Below are 13,796 nucleotides of genomic sequence, written 5' to 3'. Positions count from 1 at the left end.
GCCCTAGGTGGCTTCACAGCAATATCCATTCAAAAATATGACCCCCCACCAATATTGCCCTACAACTGAGGGAATACAAAATGTCTAGTCAACTGCAGGTTTCTATTGATGATGATTCAGACAATAATCTAATCAACCCAAAGTTACAAATACCAGCTCTAGAAAATTGAGATCCAGAGCCACATTCTGAATAGCAGACACATATCCATCCCAAATTTCTGGGTGTTCAAATTTTATGCTCTCAATACAGCCTCCTTTAAAAATAGGGGCCAATTACAAATTTCAGAGCTAGATGTAAATTCAGATAAATATGCTGGTGTTTGGGATTTGGAGTTTTCATTTGAACCTGCTCTAACTTTGTCTATTTATACCAATATATTTTAAAATTAAACAAGATACTTGCAGCTTTACAAGTAATATATTTTGGATTCCTCTGGGTTGGCATAAAAAAGAAAAACAGATTTCAGCTCATCCTTTAACTGGTATATTGAGTGAGCATATAAAACCAAATTGATAGAAGTGTCTGAGTGCTAATCCCTGAAATTATATAGCAAGGTGAAGAAAGCCAATTATAACTGTTTTAAGCACTGAAAAAACCATAAGACTAGAGGTGATAAGAGGGCTGATGATCTTCCATGGACATTTTATAATTCTTTTGTAGTTTCAAGACTTTTTCAGCTATAGAGAGCTAAACTGGTGTTCAGTGTGTTCTGGTATAAAATTGCTCCTCTATTGATAAAATATACCACACCCACACCCACTAAAAGTGGATTATCTGTGGTTTATACTCCCAGAAGATGAAAGTCTATGAGGGAGAAAGATGAATACTAATGGGAGAGAGATAATTAGTTTTAATTAATGTATTATCTTGTAACAAAAGTAAAACTCAGCATCAGACATTAAGAAAGCAGCATTGTCACTATGTATCTGAGAGGAGGAAAGAAATATTATAATGTAATCCCTGGAAATTAGTGCTTTTGAAGGAAGCAATGAATCAGTGTTCTCGTCACACCCTCCATAATTATCTGGGTCATACTAGGGAAAGTGATGATCCAACCAGTGGACTGCATTAAAAGTCCTTTCTAAGATGAAGCTTGGTCACTTGCCAGCCAACATTTCTGTTGCAATTCCACCCCCTAACATTCGAGCCATCAGGCTAGCCCAGAGAATTCTGTAGATTAATGTTGAGGGATTGACAGCAGCCAAAAGCAGCAGTGCTTCTGAAGCGTCTTGGCCAGTGCAATACATTTTGGCATCTTTCAAACAAAAGGTAAGATTGTTATTAATTCTATCAGCTGTAGGCAATGGTTGTGTTATGAAGCAGCATTTCTAGTCAAAGATACAGACAAGTCATATGTTTTAGTAGTTCATAATGTGGAAGAATAACATCACCTCGTTACCCACCTAGTTTTGCCCGAAGTCCATCCACATTACAGTCATGATGTATTGTCAGTAATACTTGCCATGCAGTGGCTCCCAGGTAATACAGGTCTGTATGTACACACATCACATGAAGAGCGTGCTTTTAGTTTACAGTAAATTGTTTCTTTGGGGCATGTTTGCAAATTGATTCAAGCAGTTAATCTATTAGCTAATAGATGTGAAGGTGGTTTTGCAAGTACTGGTTGACTGATTGACAGTTCATTTGAGCTTTTAAATATGGAATATATAGTATAATTTAACTATCTAATTTTATAAATGTCAATTTAGAGGTGAAGGATGAAGATAGACATGAAGATGTGGATGTTTTAATAATTTATTGAAATAATTTGGTTTGCTAATCATAGTCACAAATTGAGGTGTTTTGCTCTGGTTTCAAATATTTGTTACTCAGGCAACATGCCCATGAAGTTGCCCAACAAAGAAATGTGTAAAAGCTTGCCTCAGGTGGTGGTCCTATATAAGTTTGAAAGATTCAGTACTCTATTTGCAACTGAAAAAAAAATCAATGGAGTTTAGAATGTATGGGCCTGATTCTCATGTACGCTAAGACCCCTTTACATTTCGCTAGTAGGTATTTATGTAATGCAGGGATTAGTTTAAGACCGAGTCTAAATTACATACACAGCAATTTTAAGGCCCTTTTATACTATCAGCATTCCATAAAGGACCCTAATATAAATAATAATTAGGCTCTATAAACTGAATAGACAAAGGCTATGAAAAAAAAACTGATATGAAAAGTTCAGAGGGGAGGATGTGTTAAGATCTTATTTAGTTAGGAACAGCTTTTATTTTTGTGCATATCAAGTAGTTATTTCTGCACAGAGGATATATTCTGCCTTCAGTTGCACTCATGCAACACCATTGATTTTAGTAGGAAATAAATGAGTAAAACTGAGGGTGAATTTTGATTTTTTCCTTTAGTGGCAGTTCTAGTTCTTAGTACAGGAAACTACTTCTTGCTCTGTACTGCCCAGAAGTTTGTTGTGTCTGTTTTTGGAGCATGAGAATACAGCAAGGTAGGTCCACTCCACAAGCTCTGTCTTCCCTATTAAAACAAAATGCAAATACCTATTTTATAGAAGTGCTTGAAAACTAGCCCTCTAGGGAGTTATATCTTGTCCCAGCCCATCAGAATCTTTCAGTGTGCTATGTGTCATTTTTGAAACATTTTATTTAGATTGTCCTTTTGAGAATGCTGAGAAAAGAGTAAGGTGGCACATTCCCCTTTGAAAAGCTAGAGGACAAAACAACACCAAGACTACTTATAGGTCTTCAAAAATGGTACTCTGTATTTGATGAACCAGGTTGGCTTATCTTTATTAAAAAAATTACACTAATATTTTTCTCATGCTGCTATAGGCAACAATATGTGTCTTCCTATCGCATTCACTAGGTAATCAAAATGGAAAAATGGTGGCTGCCTGAGATTCAGAATAAAATAATTCATGGGGGTTTCACTCTCCCACCATGCTTGTTAAATATTAAGAACATTCTTTATGATATATGAAACTAAAACTCCATTTTCTGCACCAAGTACCTGGTGCTATTTGAATAATGGATTATTGTTAAAGCCAACATTGTCTGCCTTTCTAATATACTCCACATTGACACCGAATGTCAGTCTCTGCATAAATAGCAGGTGCAAATATATTGTTTTCAGTTGCTTGGTTGCAAGGTGATTATCAATAGAGTACCAAATATATTAGCTGTAACACAAATAGTACAACTCCAGCAGCTAATAAAGTGATATACTATTATCTTTTTGTGCTCAAAATCTCTTGACTATATGAACATGTAAAAAGTTAGCTGCAATAAGTCAGAGAACCAGCTCTTCTCTCTTTAATTAAAAAAATTGGTATGCAGATGGGAAACATTTCCACTTGTTATTATAATAAAGGGGTAGCTAGAATAAACATAGAAAAGTGCCCATATTGTGATCAGATGCTTTAAATGGAATGTGGAAGTGAGTTTATAATACCCATTATTTAATCAGTATCAACCAAATTCATCCCCTGGTGTAATTCCATTGACTTCAAGGGAGTTACACGAGATTTGAATTTGGCATTTTCTGTTTTATGAAACTATAATATAAATGCACTCAATGTTTCCATTGCTATAACGTATGTTTAAGATGGTCTGTATATAAGGTTTGTCTGTGGTCCCTCCTTGATTTCTCAGTTTCCTCTGCCTTCTCTTCTTTCCCTAGGTTCTCTCTCAGACCCTGCCAAATTCAGCAAAACAATTAAAAATGTCTAAGGATGGAAGGGATAAAAAAGAGCCATCATTGTGGGGAGGGGCACTCCAATCAGCTAGAGTTATAAACCATGTCCAGAAGTTCTGATATGAAATGTAGCCATCTGCAGGATGTTAAAGATTAGTTCTGTGGAGCACCAGGAAAAAAAATGAAGTTTGAGAATCAGTGCACCAAGCAGTGGGCATATCATTGTTCATGACACCACCAGGAGCAAATGAGATTCCATGTTATGGTTCAGAGATGACCATGTTCTAGTTTGTTTCATCTCTCAGTTGTATTGGTGGCTAAGGATTTTGCACTTTAAGCATAAACAGGTTGTACTAATGCCAGCCACTATTACTCCAATTCTTAGTTGGAATGGGTCTAGCTGTAGTGTCTACAGCTCAATACAGTCAATTAGACAAAGTGATGATTGTCAGAATCTTAGGAATTATTGCCTGCCCATCCCGGTGTCTGTCCCCAGGTCCCCACAGAGCAGCCAGAAGGCAAAAATTATTTAAGAGTTTCTATTATGGATTCAGTTTTGGGGTGGTAAAATAGCACCATCTGTTGCTTTTCTAAAGGAAACCATTGCTTCTTGAAGTGCTGATGTAGCATTGCAGGGAGGAGCATACTAAAAACACTGCAAAACAATGTTATGGTTCCTGGTGGTGAGGTAGACAAATACTTCTGCCCAAATTAGAGTTCAAAGAAGAACAGAGACAAAGACTGGCAAGAGGACCATTTACTATGTAAGTGACTGCCTGTCGTATTCTGTCATCTGTTCTTCAGGGGTACTGGCCCCACAGCTCCTCAGGATCTTTAATGGCAGCTAGATTGGGAGCATGGCTATATGAGTATTAAATGACTATACAATACCGTAGAAGCATTCTGGGATGTATTCAGAGTACACTAGAATAGTGAAACTGATGGATGATGAAGAAATTATGTTATTTTCATTTTAGTTTACAGAATATCTTTCAGTTAAGTGCAGACATATTACAGTCACTTTCACATGAAGATATACAAAAATATAACAGGCTAAGTTATCAATAAGTAACTAGTGACTTGGGTGCCTCCATTTTGGGATGCTCCATTGGAAATTATTTTAAAGAGGTTCAATCTGCAAGAACTGCTGAGCACTATTGAAAATCAGGCCCCTTACACATGGGCTCCCAATTTAGGCATCAACAAAAAAAATCACTAAAATAATGAGTCTGTACCCTCATTAAGGAAAGGCTATTAAATGTTATCTCTGTTAACAAGGACTTTTAAACACAGTTGAGATCCTGATAAGTTAGAATCAAAATCCATTTTTAAAGTGTATGTTGACTGGACGAAAGCAATGAACTACACTCTAAATTTCTTCAAACTTCCTACAGTTGAAATCAAGCCATGGAACTGATTCTTCTGAAAGCTCAGAGCTCCATGAATACACCTATAAGATGAGACTTTGATATCAACAAATTGGAATAAGTCTCCAAATGAAAGTCTGTTAGCCTTCAAGTCCCTTCTATTTCATATATTTTTACAAAAGGCTTCAAGTGTGCCAGGTATTTCAGATACATTAAAGACTGAGGATGTTCTATAATTTAAAAAGCCTGGAGTAAAGAAATATTCATTCTAAATCTTTTTCTTTATTGACCTTCATAAAGTGGTTTAATTGTGATGAAGGAGTTGGGAACTGGTCTGGATTGACGTGTGGAATGGATACTAGTCTGCTGGATATATATAACTGAGTCTTATTATCATAATAATTTTGTGAACTCAGTTGAGTCTCAATCAGTTGCAACCACTAAGCACTGCAGAAAAACTAACTCTGCTGCTATTAATTTAGACTAGTGCTGCTGGCTCCACAATTAATGACTGTGATGAGCTGGTAGTTTCTGAATGACCTTGCTCTCACCGCATTTCTGATCATGCCTCCAGAGGATGTTCTTATCCTATAGTTGTTATTGCTGTTCCTCAACTATAGGCAAATTTAAGATGGCCCTAGGTACCTAAACCCTAAAGCAAACCTAAGTCAATAAATTTTTATGTTTACTTAAAAAGTCAGCAGACAAAACCACACAAAAATAGAACACAAACATACATGATGTTTGCAGCCCCACAAGTTCCTCAGGTGTTTGTTTTGGAGAAGCCCACTCAAATGCCTTTTTCTACATTCTCCTTTTTATGAGTGTACATGCATCTGATCAGAAGAATTTACCATTTGATCTTTCCCTTTCCTTCATGCTATGATGCAAGTGTTTCATTCTTGCAAAGCAAAAACTGCTTAGATGGCAAAAAATAAAATAAAAAAATCTGTATTTCTCTTTGGGGTGGAATGTGAAATTTGTATACAAAAAGTGTAATTTTTATCTTTCATATCAAATCTGTTTCTTGCCCATCTTCCTTTTTATATGTGATTGCTTCACTCACACAATGATCATAGCATAATAGACCGGACATTTGGGTGAAGGGTCTGTGTTAGATCTGGATGAAAATATAAATTTCGCTCCTCAATAGTCACATCTGAATAGTCAAATATGAAATATCTATAAATATTTTAAATTTTGGATGAGGCAAAGGGATATTAATAAAATTCATGGTAATTTTCAGGAAATTTTCATTAATTTAAGAAAAATTTACAAATTAGGCCATGTTCCTACTTTCACCGGAGTCAATTTCACTGAAGGAAATTTTCTCCCTTTTAGTGCCAGTGAATACAATATGGCAATAACCAAAAGGACAGACACATTTTCTTTACAAGAAGTATTTATCATTGGAATGGAAAAATGAAATAATGTTTTGCACAATTCTAGTCTCTTTATGCTTCTACAATGAAAGGCTTCCTGTTAAAACTTGTATCTTTATACACCACAGTGGTCACATATATCAGCATGAAAGCTGTGTCAGAACTGATAAGTTCCTTAGCAATGTTTCCATTTTGAGACATCACCATTCCACAACAAAAAAATCATTGTCCAAAAATTCTACCTGTGAACCTTGGGAACATCTGGATCTGACCTGTGAACCTTGGGAACATCTGGATCTGACCTTCACAGTCGTTCAGCCACTGTGTGAATTTAATCCATAAGAGGTTGTTCACTAATAATAAAACCATCCTTTTTTCTCTTTTCTTAAGAGATACAATGTGTCATGTAAAATGGGAAAACATCTTTGATCTTTGGTACACTTATCTCAAGTTTCATTTTGTTTAAAATATCTGGTGCTAACTGTGCTGAAAATGAAGCTGGTTTGAAAGCAAGATTTTTGAAGTATGAAAAATGCATTGCCTGACTGAAAAAGTTCAAAAGAATGCCTTCTCTTCAATTATACACACTGTATGTGGGAATGCAAATATTCTTTCTGCATACTCTGGCTCAACAACGGTGAACAGAAGCGGTTCATCAACCTTTCAAAAGCAGGGCAGCTAATCATTCTGTCACCTGCAGCTTGGGACTTATTTCCATAAAGTTTACTTCCACTAAGCACTATTGTAAATCTCTGATTTCTTTTTTAACTAGCACACATATTCAACTAAGGGGTAGTAATTAAGACTTTTTGATTTAAATGTAGTAGACAAGACAAGAGAACCTGGCATAGCAAAGTGGAATACACAGACTGGATTGTTAGTCTTTGATATTTAGTATTATATGTCAAAGAAAAACTATTGAAGTTCTATCTCCATATGGCAAGGCACACATTGATCTTGTTTTGGGCAGGCAAACACACTTCAGGAACTGATAGCACTCTCATTTTTTGTTTGCCACTATTTTTGAAAAAAACATGACACATGAACCATGTACCTCAGTGGGCATTCTTTTGGTCACAGCATCATGTAATGATAAATGTCTCTACACACAAACAAGAAACCTTTGCAGGACTATAGTGTCAGGACAGACTAACCCAGAATGCTTGGATGTATCTTTGTTGCTATTGTCATTCTGCTGTGGATAGAACAAGGCTAAGATGACAACAACTATATGTGCTGGTGAGTAGTAACAAAGAATTAAAAGCTACAGAGTCTTGGTCAGAGGATAAAGCCATTGCAGATGTGCCTTTAACATGGTGTTCTTTAGTCAGCAGAGGAACATAAGGAGGAAGCAAGGATATTGGATGTTATTGATGAAAGAGCCGTGCAAATGCTATGAGCCACTCTGTAATCTCTCTGCCTCAGCAAGAGTAAGCTTTGCTGGAGATTAGACTGTGTCTCATCTCCCTTCCACACAAGGCCATCTTTCTCACCAGCAAACCCCTCTAGGCTTTCCCAGCTCAAAATTTGCCTAGAAAGTAACTATCAATCAGTGAGCTCCACCCCCCAAGCTCCTCAAAGCTCCCCACATGCACAGCCCCTACCATCGTGCATTCACAGAAGATGGTAAGTTTGCTGCTTTTCTTATAGAGTCAGTACATAACAGCTTATCAACTTAACTGAGGTAAACACACCCTGCCATTCAAACACAGCATTGAGTTGGTTTATAGAACAAATAAATCATTTATTTACAAAAGGACATAGCTTAAGTGATACCAAGTAGAAGGAATAAAGATGGAAATTGTTATAAAAAAAGAAAAGTAAAAATACACTTTCCAAAGACCTAACTTAACAAGTTACAGTTTTTGGTCAAGGTAGTTTCTGCACCAAACCTCCTTTCCCAGCAATAGCTGGCTAACTCTTAGGCAGGATCTCCACAGAGTCCAAAGCACTGGTTTTCCTTGTCTCCTTAGCTAATCCAAAGTCTGTGTGTCCTTTATATCTCAAAATCTGCCTTTGTTTCAAGGGTCAAATTGATTCCCTGGGGTTCAGTCTACTGTCTCCTCTGGGGGGGGCCGACTCCATCTTGATTAAAGTGTTACCTGGTGTTTTCCCAGGTGATGTTTCCTGTTGCTATTTTACAATGTAAATGTTATCTTCCTGCAACTCCTGATACAAATGAATAACCCACTGAATTTGGCCACACCTGGTTTGAGGTGATGGCCTCTTTCCTTTCTTTTGGAAAAAATCTGTTTATGACCCCCCTTCCCCCAACATGCCTGGTTTACACAACTTTTAGTCACAGACTTTAAAACATAGTATCAGTGAGTATCGAAAATTCCACATACAGCATTGCCCCAGTGATATTATTGACCAGCGTTAATGATTTTCAGATGATGCCTTACAAGAAATAGTATGTACAAATAACATTGCAGCAATGGGTAGAATGGGATGCCTAGGGCCACAGTGGTGTTCACTGGACACCAGAAGAACATAAAGAGAAAGCAAGCATGCTGGGCATTGTTGATGAAATAACAGGGCAAATGATGAGTGCTGTAGTAAAAGCAGGGTGAACCTTACTTATATGTGTTGCAGTCAGAGTGAGGATAACAGTAGAATTCATTGCTACTTGTGTAAGAATTTTTCTTAAAGAATACATTATAACTAAAATCCTTTACTATGCTTTTAAGAGTATAGAGAGTTCTTTGATATTATCTCACCGACTAAAAACGGTGCACAAAATGATAAATCTAAGAATTTTCCTTAAAATCAAAAATGTGTGTCTTACTCTCTCCCACATACACACTCTAGATACCTGGGCCTTTAATGTGTACATATACTCCAAATCTTTGGATCCAGTTTTGTTTTTTTGATTAACAATGAAGTGGGTTTTAGCCCATGCTAATGCTTATGCCCAAATAAATTTGTTAATCTCTGAGGTGCCACAAGGACTCCTCCTTGTTTTTGTGGATACAGACTAACACGGCTACCACTCTGAAAAATGGACTAACAGTCTCTCTGCTGACTGATTTATATCTAAAGAAACTGGAAATGGCAACTAATGTTTTAACAGAAATAAAGCTCAAAGGTAAAGTTGAGCCTACTATGACATTAGAAGAATAAAGAGACAAGTGTGGATAAAGGAATTTCGCCCGAATTTTATTTACATATATATATTACACACAAACACACATGTGAACAGAGTCAGACGCACAAACAGACAGAAACTTAAGCACAATTTGAAATCTTTTGGATCCAATTCTCTATTTCCTTACACCTGGCATAGTTCTTTACCCCGATGCAAATTGAATGCAACGGGATTTTATTCAGACTTCATAAAGTTTTACATTCTCTTTGGACTCATCATTTGCTCCTATGTAAATGAACACACGAGGAGCAAAACAACAGGGAATCAGCCCTGTGCTGTTAGATTTGGTTAATGAAGGGTCAGGGGACGAGAAACCAGTTAGAAGTTCACACAAAAATGGGGAAAAAAGGAATAAGAAGCTCAACAGAAAACAGTAAAAACAGGAGGCAAGGCAGAATATATATACAGACTTGTAGCAGCAGCAGCCTGCCTGAAAGGAGTACATGGAATTCTCAAGTTCCCAGTAAGAAGTGGCATGAAAAGAAGACCCTTTTCGCTGGTGTGGGCTACTTTCTTTACACATCAAATGACAAGCTGTAAATAAGGTGTTTTGCACCCAAAGCACTCAGACAGGAATCTTTTTAAAGATGAAAATATGACTTATGTAGTACATTATTCAATGTTTGCAACAGGATGAAAGAAGACTTCTGCACCGGTATTGCATAGGTTCAGATGAATACAGTTGTTAAGCTCTGTAGATCTGGATCTAAAACAACCAGCTTCACAGTAAAATATCTCTGGAATTGTCCACCTTGTGCACCATAAGTTCTTAAGATGAATAAGTAATATTGAATATATTATATTCTGATGCCAAACAAAGCAGAAATAAGCATTTTTTTCCATTTCTCAAGTTGTTGAATGATACAAAGGGAGAGAAAAATATTTATGAATATAATGGTTTGGTTAGTTATATTCTGAAATGCAAAATATATAACTGCTACTCATTTACCCCCTTTAAGTGGAGGAGGAAGATTTTTTTCCCCTTGCTTGGTGGGAACATGCACTATTTCTTTAAAACAGGCCAACCTGAACAGTTGACTATATCTGAACTATTAGTGAAGAAAATTCTACAACATGATGCCATCTCCACCAGTGGTCTCACTAATACCTCTGACTACTTCCTTTATTTCATTAACTTGTTCTCAATCAAATACTGTAATACAGGACTTCTGGGTTGCATCGTTTCTGTGAGATTTAAATTCAGTTTAAAATTAGATTTTTTAAAAAATTATTCTTCTCAGTTCTCAAACATGGTGCTTAAAAAGCTTGAAATTAGATTTTGTTTGGGTGTGTTGTGACAAAGTTCCTGCGCTACCTTGGTGGATCTTGCGCTGATTGGCAGATTTGCTCGCCTTGGAGCTTCACAGCAGCCCTCAGCTTGGCCATTTTTCTGAATTCACAATCCAGGTTGACTCCTCCTGTGTCTGACCAGGAGTTGGGAGGATCCCGGGCCCGACCTCTACTCCGGGTTCCAGCCCAGGGCCCTGTGGAATACAGCTGTCTAGAGTGCCTCCTGGAACAGCTGTGCGACAGCTACAACTCCCTGGGCTACTTCCCCCTGGCCTCCTCCCAACACCTTCTTTATCGTCACCGTAGGACCTTCCTCCTGGTGTCTGATAATGCTTGTACACCTCAGTCCTCCAACAGTCTGTGTTCTCACTCTCAGCTCCTAGTGCCTCTTGCTCCCAGCTCCTCACACGCACATCACAAACTGAAGTGAGCTCCTTTTTAAAACCCAGTTGCCCTGATTAGCCTGCCTTAATTGATTCTAGCAGCTTCTTGATTGGCTGCAGGTGTTCTAATCAGCCTGTCTGTCTTAATTGTCTCCAGAAGGTTCCTGATTGTTCTGGAACCTTCCCTGTTACCTTACCCAGGGAAAAGGGACCTACTTAGCCTGGGGCTAATATATCTGCCTTCTATTACTCTCCTTTAGCCATCTGGCCCGACCCTGTCACAGCATGTAAAACTAGATAAATGTAAATTAACATTTGAGTTCATTTAAAAATAAAGGCACTGAATTAGGTGCTGAACCTGCAACTGGATCTGTGTATGATTCTCCATTGATTTCAATTGGGATTTGTGTAAGTGCATACGTCCATCCAGATTGAAGTGTCTGCTATTCCCTCACCTCAGTAAGTACTATTTGAGGTTTGCTGGCCAAGCACCATGGCTGCCATGGAAAGAATCAATATTAGTCAAGCATTACATAAGAGGTCTCTAAAATACAAGAACCCTACCTAACTTTGAGTCATTCTAGTTGCCTAACGTTATACACTTCTGCGCAACAAATATCCTATTTTACAAAATGGGGGGGGAGGAACACTGTATTCAGGAAGATTTTTAATCACTGCTTCTTGCATAAATTCATCCACTTGTACTATCTCCACCTCTGGTATAGCCTAGGGTATTTTTACGCCACAAGCAATAGTTTTGGATGATATAAAAAAAACATTTCTGCAGTAGTTTCTCAATAGCAATGAAATAGCAAAATATGCTGTTTACTAATGAAAAGGGTTCCTTATTAAATCACTTGCATTGCTGTTTCATTTCACAGATACTCATTAGCCTCAATCTCATTGGAGCTAATCCTGCATTCTTTGTCTACCCAAAGTGCCCGCAAAAGTTAATGGTAGCTGTGGGTGCTCAAAGAATGAAAAATAGGGCCAGTATTTAGGTTGTGTGCATTAAACCAAAATTTCCACTCAGTGACTTGAAGATCCATTTTGCTTTAAGTCTTGTTTCATAATTTCAGATTTGCATTTATTGATTTTCACCTTAGTCATTTATCTTAGCTACTCTTCCCTTCTACAAATCATGTACATATGGCATTTTGGAAAGGGGAAAAAAGAAAACATTAATTGTTGGTGCATGTTCTGCAAACCGAAAAGAGCCGTTCTTAGAAACAGTGAAAATAGAGAATGAAGTTAGCAGTTATATTTGGTTTCTAAAAGTTTGTTCAGAAATGACCAAAGAAGGAAAAATGTCTTCCAGTGTGCTATGTATGTAGCATAGTCTATCTTCTATACTGCATTGTAGTTACCACGGATTGGTGCCCTGTAAGTACCTAACATAGTCAGTCATCCTATAACAAACAGCTTGTCCTCCTCTAAAATCATGTTTTACAAGGCTGATTTTAGGCTTGGATCATCAATAAAATTCTCAAATTCATTGATCTTCCTGGGAACATCAAGCTGTCTCTTTAGATCTGCCGTTCAATCTCTTAGCACCATAACTGACAATGCTCATTAAAAAAAAAAAAACACCTGTGCTTTCACCTCAAATTTTAGATCTCTATATTACATTGCAATATTTGCATAATCCATACATTATTTTGAGAAGTAGAAAGGCGATGATTATGGTCTGTCTTCATATTTTTGATTAAGGTTTTTATTATTTTAACTCTTCAATTTAAACATCCCAATACAAAAAATGAAAATGATAAAACTTAAAAATTGCTATCTGTTGAATACAGCACAGTACTAACATACATATGCAAAAAACATTTTAACCACCTTAGTATTAAATGAGAAAATCAAATCAATACTTTACAAGATGGGGTGGGGTGAGGGCGGACATCAGGGATAAGTCAGGGAGGGGAAGTGTGAAAATGGGGGAGGCAGGAAGGAGACACGGGTTAGAGAAAAGGGAGGGAAGTCAGGACTGGCTACTGAACATTGGGTGTTCCTTAGTCAAATTTTATTAAAAATGGAGCCTGGATTTCTTCAAACTCATGTTATTGATCCTTGTCGCTGCTAGGTCAGAGGAGTCAAAATACCATTGATTCAGTTTTCTACCTCTATAAAACCACTCACTTCATGATCATCTCAAAAACTAAGAATGTTGATTGATGAGCCAAATACATGGTTAAATGTAGTTCTCAATGGATGTCTGATTGCTAAAGCCCCAAATCATTTCAATTCTAGCGTCAACTTCTTTCCACAAATGTTTTACTGGAGGCCATTCCCACAGTGTGCACAAAAAGTGCACCCTTAACTTGGCAGCATTCAACCAAAGGAAGATCTGTCATCTTAAGTAGTCTTGTGGTGTCCAATATATTCTAAATAATTTGATTTTATTTTGCTTATTTAAAACAAACTGTAGTTAAACTAAACATATGTTTGGTGTGAGACAATAAATGCTTCTTAAATGGTAGTTCGAGAATAAAGCCTCAGCCCATTTTCTGTCTCGTAAATAATCTCTTTGACCAAGCTAAGGCATCACTTTCTTCTTTG

This window comes from Dermochelys coriacea, chromosome 2, assembly GCF_009764565.3.
Source record: "Dermochelys coriacea isolate rDerCor1 chromosome 2, rDerCor1.pri.v4, whole genome shotgun sequence".
Classification (NCBI taxonomy): Eukaryota; Metazoa; Chordata; order Testudines; family Dermochelyidae; genus Dermochelys; species Dermochelys coriacea.
This window is presented reverse-complemented; position numbering follows the sequence as displayed.